The 14,271-nt window shown below is 53.8% G+C and overlaps 2 long non-coding RNA genes across 2 annotated transcripts; one reads left to right on the top strand and one right to left on the bottom strand.

The window, feature by feature from the left end:
- Positions 1-5,270: 5,270 nt before the first annotated feature.
- Positions 5,271-7,134, bottom strand: LOC136292923 (uncharacterized). The gene is made up of 3 exons (XR_010721999.1): positions 7,040-7,134; positions 6,432-6,467; positions 5,271-5,404 (listed from the first exon to the last, which is right to left on the bottom strand). It is a non-coding gene; the product is annotated as an uncharacterized lncRNA (long non-coding RNA).
- A 3,649-nt stretch (positions 7,135-10,783) lies between these two features.
- Positions 10,784-13,506, top strand: LOC136292922 (uncharacterized). Its single transcript, XR_010721997.1, has 5 exons — positions 10,784-10,995; positions 11,408-11,449; positions 11,564-11,590; positions 12,262-12,297; positions 13,372-13,506. It is a non-coding gene; the product is annotated as an uncharacterized lncRNA (long non-coding RNA).
- Positions 13,507-14,271: the final 765 nt, after the last annotated feature.

Here is a 14,271-nt window from a genome sequence, read left to right as displayed (position 1 = left end):
AAACAAAGAGGTGGACAAAAGGTGGAAGGGGGAGATAACGCAGGTAAAAGACAAAGCTTGAGGCAGCTGCGTGCTTTTCTGCTTCCGGCGTTCGGGTAGGCGCATGTCTGCCGCTCCTCGAGGAGCTCAGCTGCCGCAAAGCACGCGGAGCGGGGAATGGCTGTTGCTGGCTGGAGGAGTTTCACTGTGGCCAAAGGGATCCAGTCCTGGGAAATCTACTATCACCGGTTCGACCTGAATCCTGAGTTTTTCTCTGCCACTCGCAGAAGCTGGGCCGTTTTTCTGCCTCGCCTTCGGCTCCTTCGGTGCTGCTCCTCTTGCTGCAGCGTGACCCTGCACCCCCTGCGCTGCCGGGACATCCTGCCCCTGCCTGCCGGGACACCCTGCCATCCCAGCTACCAGCCCGGGACTTTTCCACTGTTCCAGCTTGGTGCTCGGAGGATCCTGCAGGGACACCGAAACCAAACTGCCCTGGGTTTTGTGAAACAAAGCCCTCAAGGTTCTTGGTACTGTTGTCGTTTGTCATTAATGCTGTAGTTGTTTGGTGGGGGGGGGAGTTTTTTTTGTGTTTGTTTGCTTTGTATTACATACTAGTAAAGAACTGCTATTCCTATTTCCCAAATCTTTGCCAAAGAGCCTCTGATTGTAATTTTACCTAGCAGATACCTGTCTTCCTAAACCAAGACACATGGGTAAGCTTTTTTCTTTAGACAGTGGTCATTGGTCAATCCATATTGGCGTTTCTGTCTGCCATTTTAGTTTTAGGATTGGCTGCTGCTCAACGACTGCCCCTAAAAACCCTCATTGGTGAGATGGAGACCCATCTGGTTCAATGCATCCCATCCCAGTAGCCAGACTGTTGTATTCATTACGTAAGGTCTCACCTGGGCACAAATGTGCTTCTTTGTCAACCCACACTGTTAAGAGTGTTTCACTAACTTGAGTCATCTGCATAACCCCCACCACCATAACTGGTGTTCCCAGGGTATTCAGAGGCTATGTAGCAGGCCACTCAAACGAGGGAACAATGGTAACATGAACCTGTGTCCAGCAACACGGCTTTTGTTATCAGGGTTCCTCCATCAAGGTGCTGAAAAGTAATGTATTTAATTGGTTTTGCTCCTGATAATGGTATGGTAAACATCACCTGAGGGGTTCCCGTTGACCCAAAACCTCCATCCCCCATCAGCATGACCCCTTGTCTAGGAACCTTGGCCTTAAAGGGAATCAGTTCTGCCAGTCAAGTGCTTTTTGGAATATGGATGGGTGATCTCAGTGTTTGCACCATTATCCCAATATTGCCCAAATAATCTGCATCAATTAGTCCAGGCAAATCAAAAATGCCTTGCTTTGATGTGGATGATCTCCTTATCAACAGGTCACTGAGTCTATATTCTAAGGCTCCGTTTGCTGTTCATGGAACAACCTGTATGTAAATGTCCTTCAGGGTTATCTCTATTGCTGTTTCCAGGTCCACTCTGGCACTTCCTATTGTTACTGAGTTGAGGACATCCAGGCAGCTGCCTGGTTTTGGGGGTGCATTTGTGACATCGTGTGTCCCGCTTTTGCACTCTGTCTCTCGTTTCCCAGTAGCATTCAATCTTTTTTTGCATCTCAACTTGCATTCATTCACTCTGTGCCCAAACTTATAACATCTATTGCAGTTTCTCGAAGAACCAGTAGATATTGCTGTTGCCTTACTTTTCTTCATGGCTCTAGCATGACACTGAGCTTTGAAGCGACCAGGTTTCCCACAATTAAAACATTTCAGTCTGTTACCTTTTCCTCATTGAACCAGTGGTTTAGGAGCCACTACCATCGCTTTGGCTAAATAAGTGGCTTTTTTCCTCTGGAGTTCCAACTCTGGAACAAGCCTCAATCATCTCTACTAGAGAGGCTGTTTGTGGCAAAGTTTGCAAAATCCTCTTACAGGTGGAATTTGCATCCTCCATGGCCAATTGCATCCCAAGAGCAGCTTTAACATCTGGAGACATTCCCTGAACTTGATTGATCATACCTCTAAGGTGATCTAGAAAACCCATAAAAGTTTCCTTTACCTCTTGCTTAGTAGTGGTATAAGATGATGATAAAGTCCCATATCTGGGACAGCATGGAATGCTTCCCATGCTAGCTTCTGAGACTATTGTAAGATTGCTGCATGTAATCTTGCCTGAGCTTGCTGATCAGCAAACGGCCCTTTCCCCAACATCGTATCTGGAGTTGCGAACTGCTATGGGTCCCCTTGAGGAAGCCCGAGATTTACAGTCACAGCATCACCTACCTGTTTTTCCCTGTCTGCTTGCCACAGCAGTCTCTGCGTGGGTTTTAAAAAGGTGTCTTCCAGCTTTTTACAGTCAAATGGAACCATTAAACTGCTAGTAAAAATGTGATCCAACAAGGTCTGTACCTAAGGATTGGTCAAGCCGTATTGCATTACCACTTTTTGCCTCTCATGGGCAAGCTTCCAATCCAGCGCGACCCACTGATGTTGGTTTGGGTTACCAGGGGCAGAGATTAACCAGGAAAGCTTGCAGGATGAACTCACCCTCAATCAAAGCGTCTCATATGATTCCCCACCACTGCCGAGCAGGAGCCTGTCATCAGACCCAAAGTGGCTTGGGAAATTCTGTTCAGGACTTTGCCTCCATTGCTCGGGGCTTCTCTCCTCCTTCTGCTGTTGCCTGCGCTCCTGGTTGTCGTCGAGTTGAGTCATTGGGGGATTGGTCATTCCTCACATTCCACAGTACCAGTCAAAATCTTGGTCCTGCTCTTTCCTCCTCTCTTCTGCTCGTGACACAGTTTCATCATCAGGGTTACTTTCCCTGGAGAGTCGGCTCACTGATCCTTGCTGCTGGTGTGGTCCAGATTGAGCCTACGGTAAGCTGATTTACACACAAGTGATAAATCACACTTGATTTATCACTTCTTTTCCCTTCTGCTGTCAGCAGTGTGTTACAGTTCTGTCTGCATTTTCTCTTTGCATTATTTGTTGATCTATCAAAGCTCTAAGTTCAGCTGATTCTTTCTGCTGCCACCGATGTTTGTCCTTTTCAAAGCTTTTCAAAGCGATGCAGATGTTCCGCATGTGAATACCCATATTCTACATTTGAATATCTGCTACAGCTAAGCTGAGGTGATTCCAACAGCGAGAGAGGCAGTGGGGGGTAGACATACCCTCCTTACACTTTTGTTAACTCTTCAGAGGAAACCATGGGGCACCCCATAGGTAATCCTGGTGCCGACAGGGGAAGCAGCACGTCCACCTCAATTTTCTCTGATTCTGATGCAAGCTCCGGAGCTGGCGTGGGCTTTTGCTCCATATTGTTACTGCTTGCAAGCGCCTGTGGAACCACCTACCCCCCTCTGGCTCTGGGGGGTAGATGGTAGGGATGGTATAGCAGGTTCTTTCCCCAAAAAAATTCTTGTGCAAATGTTGGGAATGCTGCCACAGGGCCGTCTGGCTCCAAAGCGGCCGCTGCTCTTGCCACAGCTGTTTTTTCAGCTTTTACCTGCAATAGCACCATGGTTATTACCTTCCACACTGTGCTTAATCCCTTGGTTTCTTTTGAACCATCACTCACAGCATCTCAAAGCTCTATTCCCAGCCTTTCCCATTTGAAGTTGTCAAAAACACTCCTGGGGGTGGTAAAATATCCTCTCTCCTGACCCCATTTCAGTAATTTCTTTAAGACCTCCAGGTCATACTTTCTCTCTTAGAGAGAATACGCTGGATGATATTTAGTGTATCTTGTTCTTCTTTTGACAACGCCTTTTCCATCCTCCCAGCTCCCCGGCCGCTCACCTTTTCTGCTGCAGCGTATGCATATTTTTTCCAGAGTCTGTTTCCCAGGAGTGCTCTTTCTCTCAACTCCGTGGAGCTGTCCTTCAACTCCTCCCCACCATGGTCCTGCCACAGTGGTCTCTGACTGGGGCTTCTCTCTTTTTCACTCTGCTGTACCCTCTTCAGAGTCCAAAAAGTCCAGTCTGCTTCCATATTATGGCATCTATCACGTGGTAGGTCACCAACATGTCGGAGCTCAGGACTTCTGGACAACCAATATGATTAAGCAGAAGCCGTTTATTTTTCACATTAAGCTATATTTATACATTCTAAAACTACTGTTCATGCATTCACACATTACTTAATTGGTGCCTCTATCCTGTCCACGTGTTCAGCATGCACCCTTCAGGAAATATGATTGGTTACAGTCCATCGCTTCATGGCCCTCTTTTATCTAGCTCTTGCAGTCTTGGTCTCTGCTTATGTTTTAGTAACCTTGACAAATTCCTGAGGGTTCTGATGAAAATAACTATGAATGGTTTGTCTGGAGTACATTATGGCCTAAACTGTTCAAATACATTGCTACAGAACACTGTGGCCAAATTAACCCAAAGGGATTCAAGGAATGGAAGAACATTCTAGGAGGGGTGCCTATATAGTGAACGCAGGCTGAACAGGGTGACATAACTTGACAAACCAATGAAACAATGAAACCTAAAAAATATTAACATGTGGCTGCAAAGGCCCATGGAAGGAAGGTTTTTCTCACCCTAATCTAAAAGGGTGTCTCTCCTGGTGGCAGGCCCCTGGGCCTTCACAGTCATGTTTTAATCTATCTGACCAAATCCTACATTTCTCACTTTTGCCCTGGCAGAAAACCTTCCTTTGGTCTATTTAGGAACCAACCCTCAGAAACACCTCATTGCAGATGCTTTTCTGTTGGTTTACTAAGAGATAACAAGGAAGTCGCGTGGGAGGGAGGGATGAGGGAGAGGGAAAAAAATTCCTCTCTTTTGTCTTCGTTGTGGAAAGTCTCCTCTAGAGGCTGTGCTGCAGGTAGGCACTTCCCAGGCCAAGGGCTGAGGGAAGTGATTCAGCTGAGGCAGCTGAGGCATCTCCTCCCTGATTTGTAGCTCAGGGACTGGGATGGGGACACAGCTGGCCCCCTTGCACCCCACAGCCCACTGGAATGGAGGGATTCTTCCTGCCTCTGCCAGGTGCTCACTATCCTGGCATTACCCCTGGCTTGGGTGCTCCTGGTCTGAGCTCCCATGGTCATTCCTGGTGGTGGGGAGCAGGAGGGAGGAGTTCAGTGCAAACCTGGGAGATGCCAGTGAGGTCAGAGATGTGTGGAGGTGACAGTGACAGAGTGATGGGATGTGCAGATAGACACCGAGACAAGACAACACCTCTGGGGGAAACTTTTTGAAGGTTTGGGGGAATTTCCTTTGGAGCACACACACAGACAGAGACACACAGAAACACAGTGTAGCTTTGCTGAATGGATTTATTGCTCATTTGAGGAAAAAGGCTCACAGGGGATCAGGTGATTCCTCCAGGGATGATGATCTCCTCATGTCACTGGAGGGGGACAGGACATGCTTTTCACCAACAGTTCCAATCCTAAAACACAGAGACCAAAAAGCGATCCCCTGTGTCCACTAGGACAGGAGAGGAGTCTTGAGCCCACCCCTGTTTCTGGAGGAAGAAAGGAATTGAGGCCCTGGATCGACCCAGGACAGGATTTGGCTCTTCAGATCCACAGGGCCCCCAGACCCCCTAAGCCCTGGGATGCCCAAAAACCTGCAAGAGAACTGGCACCCATGGGAACTGTGGGGTTTCCAAGATCTCCCCAAGTGCAAGGAAAGACTTGAAGGCAGCTCTGTGCAGCACTCCCAGGAAACGGATCAGTGAAAGCCCCCTTTGTGTCCCTTTACTGGCCCCAAACTGGCCATCCGGAAAACTCCAGGGTCCCCCATGAATCTCACAGGATCATGTGAGAGCCTGGGGACCACCAAGTGTTGCCACCTATCCATGAAAAGTACTGTTGATGTGCTGCCTCAGCTTTCCAGCCAACCTTTTAGCCAAAGGGGGCTGGGGACAAAGGCAGTTTTAGAGACACACTGGGGGCACTGGGCTGGACTGGGAGCAAAGGGGAAAGCAAGGGGATCCTTGGGGAAGGGGCCTATGGGAGCAATGGGGTGCAGGGGCTGCTGTGCTCCTGCCCACAAGCACGGGGGGCCTGGCCAAGAGGCACAACTGGGACAGGGGCTTTGTCCTGGGCCAGGCGGGGCTGCTGGGGGGACAGGGATGGCCATGCACAGGGGCCCGGGGCAAGAGGATCCCTGGGGACCATCCCTGGGGCAGGGGACTTGTCTGGGGTGTCAGCACGGCTGCACTGTCCTGTGCTGGGACACACTGGGATGGTCTGGGCTGTGGTGGCCATGCAAGGGGAGGGTCTGACAGAGGCAGAACTCCTGGTACGCACCAGAGTTGTATTCAAGATCTCAACACTGTCTAAATCCAGCTGCAGAGAGAGCAGGAGACCTCACTGGTCACTGGCATGTCCCAGGTGCCAGCAAGGGATGGGGGGACACAACTGCCCCCAATTCCCAGAGGGGATGCCCACCAACCCCAGCACCCCACTCACCTCCTGAGATTCATCTGGGATTCCTTCCAGGAGTCCCTGGAAAGGAGAACAAAGGCTTGGTCTGCACTGGGCCTTGTGGGGCTGTGGGGGGACATGGGTGCAGGGAGCAGGGTGGAGGCAAAGGCCTAGGATTCAGGGCCTCCAAGGAGATCTGTTGGAGGTGGGGCAGACCCAAAGACACTGAACTGGGGAAACCTGAGAGCCCAAGGGACTGGGCTGGGGGTGTGGAAGGAGCATGGTGTAAGGAAGAGGGCAGGAGAAAGGACTTGTGGTGTGGGACATGGGAGTGAAAGGGAGGGGCCTGGTGCGGACAGAAGGAGGATGATGGGTGGGGACAAAAGGGACAGGACTGAGAGAGGGGGTGTGAGGCAGGAGGCAGGTCAGGGAATTGTACAGGGAACCCCGCTGCGGTGGCCAGGATGAAAGGCAAAGGATTGAGGGGGGAAATGGAAGGAAAGGCCTTGGGAATGGTCAGTGGGAGGGTGTTTGGAGACCCTGGATAGGACACAGAGGAGAGAGCAGGAAGGAAATTTGTGAAGGGATCAAAAGGGTGGGATGGGAGGCAAGAAAGGACAGGATGTGGGGACAGCGTTTGGCTGGTGCCTCACCTTGGCCTGTGCCGGGGGGCACAGCAGGATGCAGAAGAGCAGGGCCACACCGAGCACAGCCACCTTCATCTTCCTCTGGCACTGGGCAGCACTGCCTGAGGCTGCAGCAGGGCAGGAGAGCCTTTATCCCTGCCAGGACTCCTCCCTGTGGCCTCCCCAACAGCCCCCAGGCCAAAGCACGGCTTGGCACAGCCCCCAGCCCTGACCACAAGCCCAGCCCTGGCCCAGAGTCCATCCCACCTGCGGAACGGATCCAGCCCCCCTCCCCTCCTGCACAGGGCAGCTGCCCCTGGAAGGGCCCAGGCACCCTGAGGGGGCAAGGGGGCAGGCAGGGATCCCAAGGCAGCTGGGGACCCTGTGGGGACAACCCCCACTCCAACACAATCCATCCTCCAGCAGCCCCCAGTGCCAAATCCTCCATCTCCTGCTGTCCCTGCCCTCCCAGAGCTTTCCCTGTGGGATACCCCAGAGCTGAGGCCGGCCCCAAACCCAACATGTAGGAGAACAAGGGAGATGTGATCAGGTGAGTGACTGGGATCTTCAGTCACTGGAGACACTGGGAGCACTGGGCAATGTTGATCACCTGCAGACAAGGCTGAGGGTTTTGGGGAATTGCTCAGCTGTGGCAATTCTCATATCTAGAACAGTCTGCAGATCCCGAGTGGGTTCAATTCCCAGCCCCGGAGCAGAGTCCAGAGGGGAATGTCCCCTGCCCTGACCCTCACCCTGTCCCCCCACAGCCACCGTGCCCACCCAGAGCACCTGGGTCCCGCTCTGCACAGCTGCTCCACATGCAGGCTGCCAGGGACCCCATGCCCAACAAGGCTCCCACTCCAGCCCTGTCCCTGCCTGGGACATGCCCGCAGCTCCCCAAGGCCCTTGTCCCCACAAAGGGTCTCTGCAATGCCCTGGCCCTGGGCCCAGGCCAGTGCTGGCCCTGAACAGGATGTTCCCATCCCGAGGGACATGGACAAGGGGACATTTTTCCCCAGGCAGCCACTGGGAACTAATTGGGCAAACAGAGGTGCCTCCTAGGTGAGACACCACCCTCGGGGGGTGTCCTCTGACATCCCTGCTAGGACACTGACACTTTTCAATGCCTCACTGAAGGGCCGGGGTCCTAAATCATGAGGGATGGGAAGAAAACCCAGAGACTGAGAGATTTTGTGCAGTTGTGAGACTTGGATGGCCCAGAGAGACTGGAGCAATTGCTCCATGTTTGGTGAGTTTTCGGGAACAGCTCCAGGGGTTTTGGAAAAGCAGGACAGACAAGGGAGTGGTGGAGTTGACCTTTCTGTAAAAGAAGAGCAGCTCTCAGCAATGTCTGACCCAGGAGAGCAGTGACAAAGAATGGTGGAAAAGACTTTCCCTCACCCCTTGGAGATTTGGTCAGAGATGCCCTGGGCAAACTTGGCATCCCAAAGTCTGAGGGTGCTGATAGAGACATTGGGGAGCGCTGAGGGAGCTGGGGGACACCCCAGACAGGCCTCCCATGACAGTCTTTACCAGGCTGGGGCAGTCAGGAGAGGGGCCTGAGGGCTGGAAGGAAGCCAGTGTCACTCCACTCTTCCCAAAGGGCAGCAGGGAAATGCAGGTGATGCCTTCCCAGGCTTCCCTAAAAACAGAGGCCAGATAAGTACAAGGGAATAAAAAGTGGGTATATTTTTTGCAGGGTCCTCAGGTACATTTAATGCAGATGAAGCCCCCAGGGGCTACACCTAAAAGGGACAATGGGTCATGAGTTTTTATACTTTTTTTAAGTTTGGTCCATTTACATATTGGGGAATTGTTTTGTCTGACCAAAATGTGAAGACAGTAGTCAACACTGTATATGGAGTTTTGAGTTACACAGTAAAAATGGCTTACAAATATTGGGGGAAAAACCTGCTAAATATATAATATATAAATATATAATAATAATAAAAGCAAAATATATAATAAGATAATCATAATGGCCTCCTGTGATCCTAAGGCATCACAGGCCAGGCAAGGTCCCCTCCATCCCTGCACTGGGCATGGAACAGCTGATCCTGGAGGCCACCTGACCACAGGGATGCCAGGGAGGGGGGCCAGGAGTGGTCAGCATGGATTGACCTAAGGAAATCATGCTTGGCCAACAGGAGTTTCTGCCCCCATCAGACAGCACCCTAGATGCATGAAGGGAGTGGAATTTCTGAGCCTGGAGTTGGGCAGGCTTTGGCCACTGTCCCCAGGTTGGGGCTCCAGCCTTGGCTGATGGCAGCAAGGGAGCAGCACAGGTGTGGGGTGCCCCAGGGGCTGCTCCCACCTGTGCCCCCAGCTCTGCCCTGTTCTGCAGGCTCTCCCCACTGTCAGACCTGCAGGGAGCAAGGGCCTCCAGCTGCCTGAACCTCCCCCTGCCCACACTGCCCCACGCCAGGCACTGCCAGGAAGAACAAGATTGCTGAGTGTCTTCCTGGTGCCTCGGGCCCTGGGTAAACAGGGCTTATCAGAGATGCTGGCAGGGAACCCACATCCCTCCTCCTCCTCCTCCCAGGGCACCTCTGTTTGCCCAATTAGTTCCCAGTGGCTGCCTGGGGAAAAATGTCCCCTTGTCCATGTCCCTCGGGATGGGAACATCCTGTTCAGGGCCAGCACTGGCCTGGGCCCAGGGCCAGGGCATTGCAGAGACCCTTTGTGGGGACAAGGGCCTTGGGGAGCTGCGGGCATGTCCCAGGCAGGGACAGGGCTGGAGTGGGAGCCTTGTTGGGCATGGGGTCCCTGGCAGCCTGCATGTGGAGCAGCTGTGCAGAGCGGGACCCAGGTGCTCTGGGTGGGCACGGTGGCTGTGGGGGGACAGGGTGAGGGTCAGGGCAGGGGACATTCCCCTCTGGACTCTGCTCCGGGGCTGGGAATTGAACCCACTCGGGATCTGCAGACTGTTCTAGATATGAGAATTGCCACAGCTGAGCAATTCCCCAAAACCCTCAGCCTTGTCTGCAGGTGATCAACATTGCTCAGTGCTCCCAGTGTCTCCAGTGACTGCAGATCCCAGTCACTCACCTGATCACATCTCCCTTGTTCCCCTTGTTCTCCTACATGTTGGGTTTGGGGCCGGCCTCAGCTCTGGGGTATCCCACAGGGAAAGCTCTGGGAGGGCAGGGACAGCGGGAGATGGAGGATTTGGCACTGGGGGCTGCTGGAGGATGAATTGTGTTGGAGTGGGGGTTGTCCCCACAGGGTCCCCAGCTGCCTTGGGATCCCTGCCTGCCACCTTGCCCCCTCAGGGTGCCTGGGGGTCCCCCGTGGGTTCTCTCACTCGTACCTGGGGTCTCACTGTCCCCTCGGTGTCCCCAGGGTTCTGTCACCTGTACCTGCTCTCGTACAAGTTCCTGGGTGTCTCTGTGTGGTCTCACTGTCCCCACCCCGATGTCCCCAGGGTTCTGTCACCTGTACAGAAGATCATGGGGATGTCCTTAGGGGTCTCACTGTCCCCTCGGTGTCCCCAGGGTTCTGTTGCTTGTATGTGCCCCCGGACAAGTCCCTTGGGGTCTCTGTGGGGGTCTCACTGTCCCACGGGCAGCTGCCCCTTGCAGGAAGCTGGAGGGATGCCAGGGAACGGGGCTGGATCTGTGCCACAGGTGGGATGGACTCTGGGCCAGGGCTGGGCTTGTGGTCAGGGCTGGGGGCTGTGCCAACCTGGGTTTTGACCTGGGGACTGTCGGGGAGGGCTCAGGGAGGAGTCCCGGCAGGGATAAAAGCTGGCAGGGATAAAGGCTGGCAGGGATAAAGGCTCTCCTGCCCTGCTGCAGCCTCAGGCAGCGCTGCCCAGTGCCAGAGGAAGATGAAGGTGGCTGTGCTCAGCGTGGCCCTGCTCTTCTCCATCCTGCTTTGCCCCTCAGCAGATGCTTGGGCTGGGAGGGGATGCATCCTGGTTCCAAGAAAGGGCTGGGTTTGTCACCACGATCTTGGCTCCGGGGGAGGATTCCCTCATCCTGGTGAGCTTTGAATTGGGATCTCAGGGCTTCCCCTCCACGATTTTCCTTCTTGTACTGGGGGCAGCTGTGGCCTGGGGGCTTTGGGGACCTTTGTGTCCTCCTTCAGCCCCATAACCTCACTGGGGCTGGGGACACTTCACTGGGACTGGGGACACCATGCTGGAACTGGGGACACATGGGGACACCTCACTGGGGTTAGGGACACCGTCCTGGGGCTGGGGACACATGCAGACACTGTCCTGGGGCTGGGGATACCTCACTGGGGCTGGGAATACCTCACTGGGACTGGGGACACCGTGCTGGGACTGGGAACACATGCGGACACCTCACTGGGGCTGGGGACACCATGGTGGGGCTGGGAACACATGGGGATACGTAAGGTCCTGACCATCCCTATGCTGCCATTCCCCAGGCCACCGTCCCCATGGTCACAGGGGTTGGTTCCACCATCATGGTAAGTTCTGGAGCTGGGGGGGACACCCGCTGTGGGCACTGGGAACCAGTTTGTCCAGCTGGTCCCTTACTGGGGCTGGGGACATGCCGGTGATCTGTCACCATCTCTTTGCAGGGGGAAGCCACAGTCGGGAAGAGCGAGGTGAGTTCTGAGAATTCTGGGACCCTCAGGGCTACAATCCCCCCAGTGCTTCCCAGACCCCCTCTCACTGTATTCTCACCCATCGCAATGCACCCCAGTAAATTCCACCGCTTCCCAGAGAGGGCTGCCATTGTATTCCCGGTTTTCCCAGTCCACCCCAGGAACCCCCACAGTGCCTCATTCCCTGTTTCCTGCCCTCTTTCCCCTCTTTCCCTTTCCCATTGCCCCTGTGTGGGATGTCCCCAAATCCCCTTCCTTGTCCCTTCACTCCCAGAGCCCCTCCCAAAACCCTCGGGTTTTGTCCCGTCCCATTTCTCCTGCCATCACCGGCCCCAAGCTTCAGGCTCCATATGTGCCACATTGGAATTTCTTCTTCCTCCTCCTCTTCCTTCTCCTCCTCCCCCACAGCCTCGGTGCTCCAACATGCCAGTTGCTTGAGGTCCCCAATTCCCCCATTTCACCCTTACTGAGGGCCCCCCTTCACCCCAACCCTCCCATCCCCCACTGGAACTGGGGCATAGTGGGGTATACTGGGGCACACTGGGGGGTACTGGGGCACACTGGGGGGTACTGGGGAACAGACACTGGGGGACTGGGGACACCTCACTGGGGCTGGGGACACCATACTGGGGCTGGGGACACCCTGGTGACATCCTTGGGTCTCTCTGCAGGGAGGACTGAAAGCTCTTCGAGTGAAGAGGTCTGAGGTGAGTATCCCGAGTTCTGTGGGGCCCAGAGCCTCCCCTGGCATGGCCACGACACTTGCAGTCACCCCAGTGTGCCCCAGTATCCTCCAGTGTGTTCCAGTTCCCCCCAGTACACCCCAGTACCCCCCAGTGTGCCCCGGTATCTCTCAGTACCCCCCAGTGTGTCCTAGTATCCCCTAGTGTTTCCCAGTATCCTCCAGTACCCCCCAGTATCCGCCAGTGTGCCCGAGTACCCCCCAGTGTCTCCCAGTACCCCCCCAACTTCCCCTCTCTCCCCAACCCCCTGTGGCTGACCCAGGGCAGCATCACTCAGCTCCAGTGGGGAATCCCCAGGGGTCTCTGGCAAAGCAATCCCTGGGAGTCTCTGGTGGAGAATCCCTGGGGGTCTCCAGGCCTCCAAGGGCCCCCAGAAGGTTTGGGGGGACCCTGGAGCCCCCAGGGGTGGGCAGAGCTTGGGGGACAGCAGAGGTACACATAGGAGGCTGTCCCTGCTCCACATCCTGCGGGTACTGGGCTGTACTGGGGGGTACTGGGGGACACTGGGAGACACTGGGGTATACTGGGGCACACTGGGAGGTACTGGGGCACACTGGGACACACTGGAGCATACTGGGAGACACTGGGGTGTACTGGGGCTCACTGGGACACACTGGGACACTCTGGGGGTACTGGGGCACACTGGGGGGCACTGGGACACACTAGGAGACACTAGGTGCTGGACAGAGTTGTCCCCAAGGTTTTCCTCGTGCCCAGGGGGCTCTTGGGACCCCCAGGGTTGCTGTGGGGGGCTGGGAGGGTTCTGGGAGGGTCTGGGCCATCCCGGGATGGGGAGATCTGGGACTCCCATGGATCTGAGGAGCCCGGTCCTTTCCCAGCTCCATCCAGGGTCCCAATTCTTGTCTCCTGCCAAAGACAGGGGGAACAAGTATACCCGTAGTACACCCTGGTGTGTCCCAGTATCCCTCAGTACACCTGCATCCCCCAGTACCCCCCGGTGTTCCCCATAATCCCCCAGTACACCCCAGTGTGCCCCCAGGGGCACAGCAGGGTCACAGTTTGGGCTCTGGTTTTTAGGCCTGGAAGCAGTGGTGATCCCTGTGTGCTGACCCCTCCAGCGGCAGGAGGAGATCGCCATCGCTGGAGGACCCCCCCAATCCCATGGGAGCCCTCGTAATTCCCTTTGAATGATCAATAAACCCCCTCAGCAGAGCTCCGTGTCTTTGATTGGGAATGGGGCATTTGTCTCTGCCACTGGCTCCTCCTCGGGGACAGGATTCCCTTTCCATGGGGTCCTTCCATGGGGTAGGAACTGCTGAAAGTCCTTCCATGTGGTCAGGAACTGCTCCAGGAGCTTTCCACAGGGTCAGGAACTTCTCCAGATCCTTCTGAGACATGAATTTAAAAAGAATTAAGGATTTTAGAAAAGTTAAGATTTTAGATAGATAGGCTTCGTCAGAAATAATTAAGAGTTAATGGTTAATTGAAAGAAGCCAAATCTAAGATAGTTATCCCAGATTTAAATAACTAATTGCTTGTAATTTTTATGTCTGTTTAGCTCTGTTTATATTAAGAAACAGAGAAACTGATAAATAGGTTTAAGGAACATAGACAATTACAAACTTTTATATCTGGAAACCCATTCAAAAGTCATGGAGGGAGGAAATTTGAGTTTTCTCAGAGCTCATTGGTATTGTAATCTATTGAAGAGGTTGAAAGCTAAAACGAGGAAGATTTGCCCTACTTTGTCTTTTTACGACCCCTCCCCATAAAAAGGACCACTGACCCAATTCAGGGAGTGAACTATGCATGCTTAATTGCCTTTTAAGTTAATTACCATTCAAAGCAGGGAATGAAAGGTGTTAGTGTTATGAATATGTATTTGTATTTTGGATATTCAAGACTTTTGTAAATATATAGACTCTGGAATTGCTTGTAACCTCACAGTGTATATTAGGGAGCTATCCCACAGAGCTG

The sequence above is a fragment of the Chamaea fasciata genome, unplaced genomic scaffold (assembly GCF_029207755.1).
Source record: "Chamaea fasciata isolate MVZ Bird 193981 ecotype frontalis unplaced genomic scaffold, bChaFas1.0.hap1 SCAF_8, whole genome shotgun sequence".
NCBI classification, from domain to species: Eukaryota; Metazoa; Chordata; class Aves; order Passeriformes; family Sylviidae; genus Chamaea; species Chamaea fasciata.
Note: the sequence above shows the minus strand (reverse complement) of the source record. Positions and strands in the feature narration are given on the sequence as shown.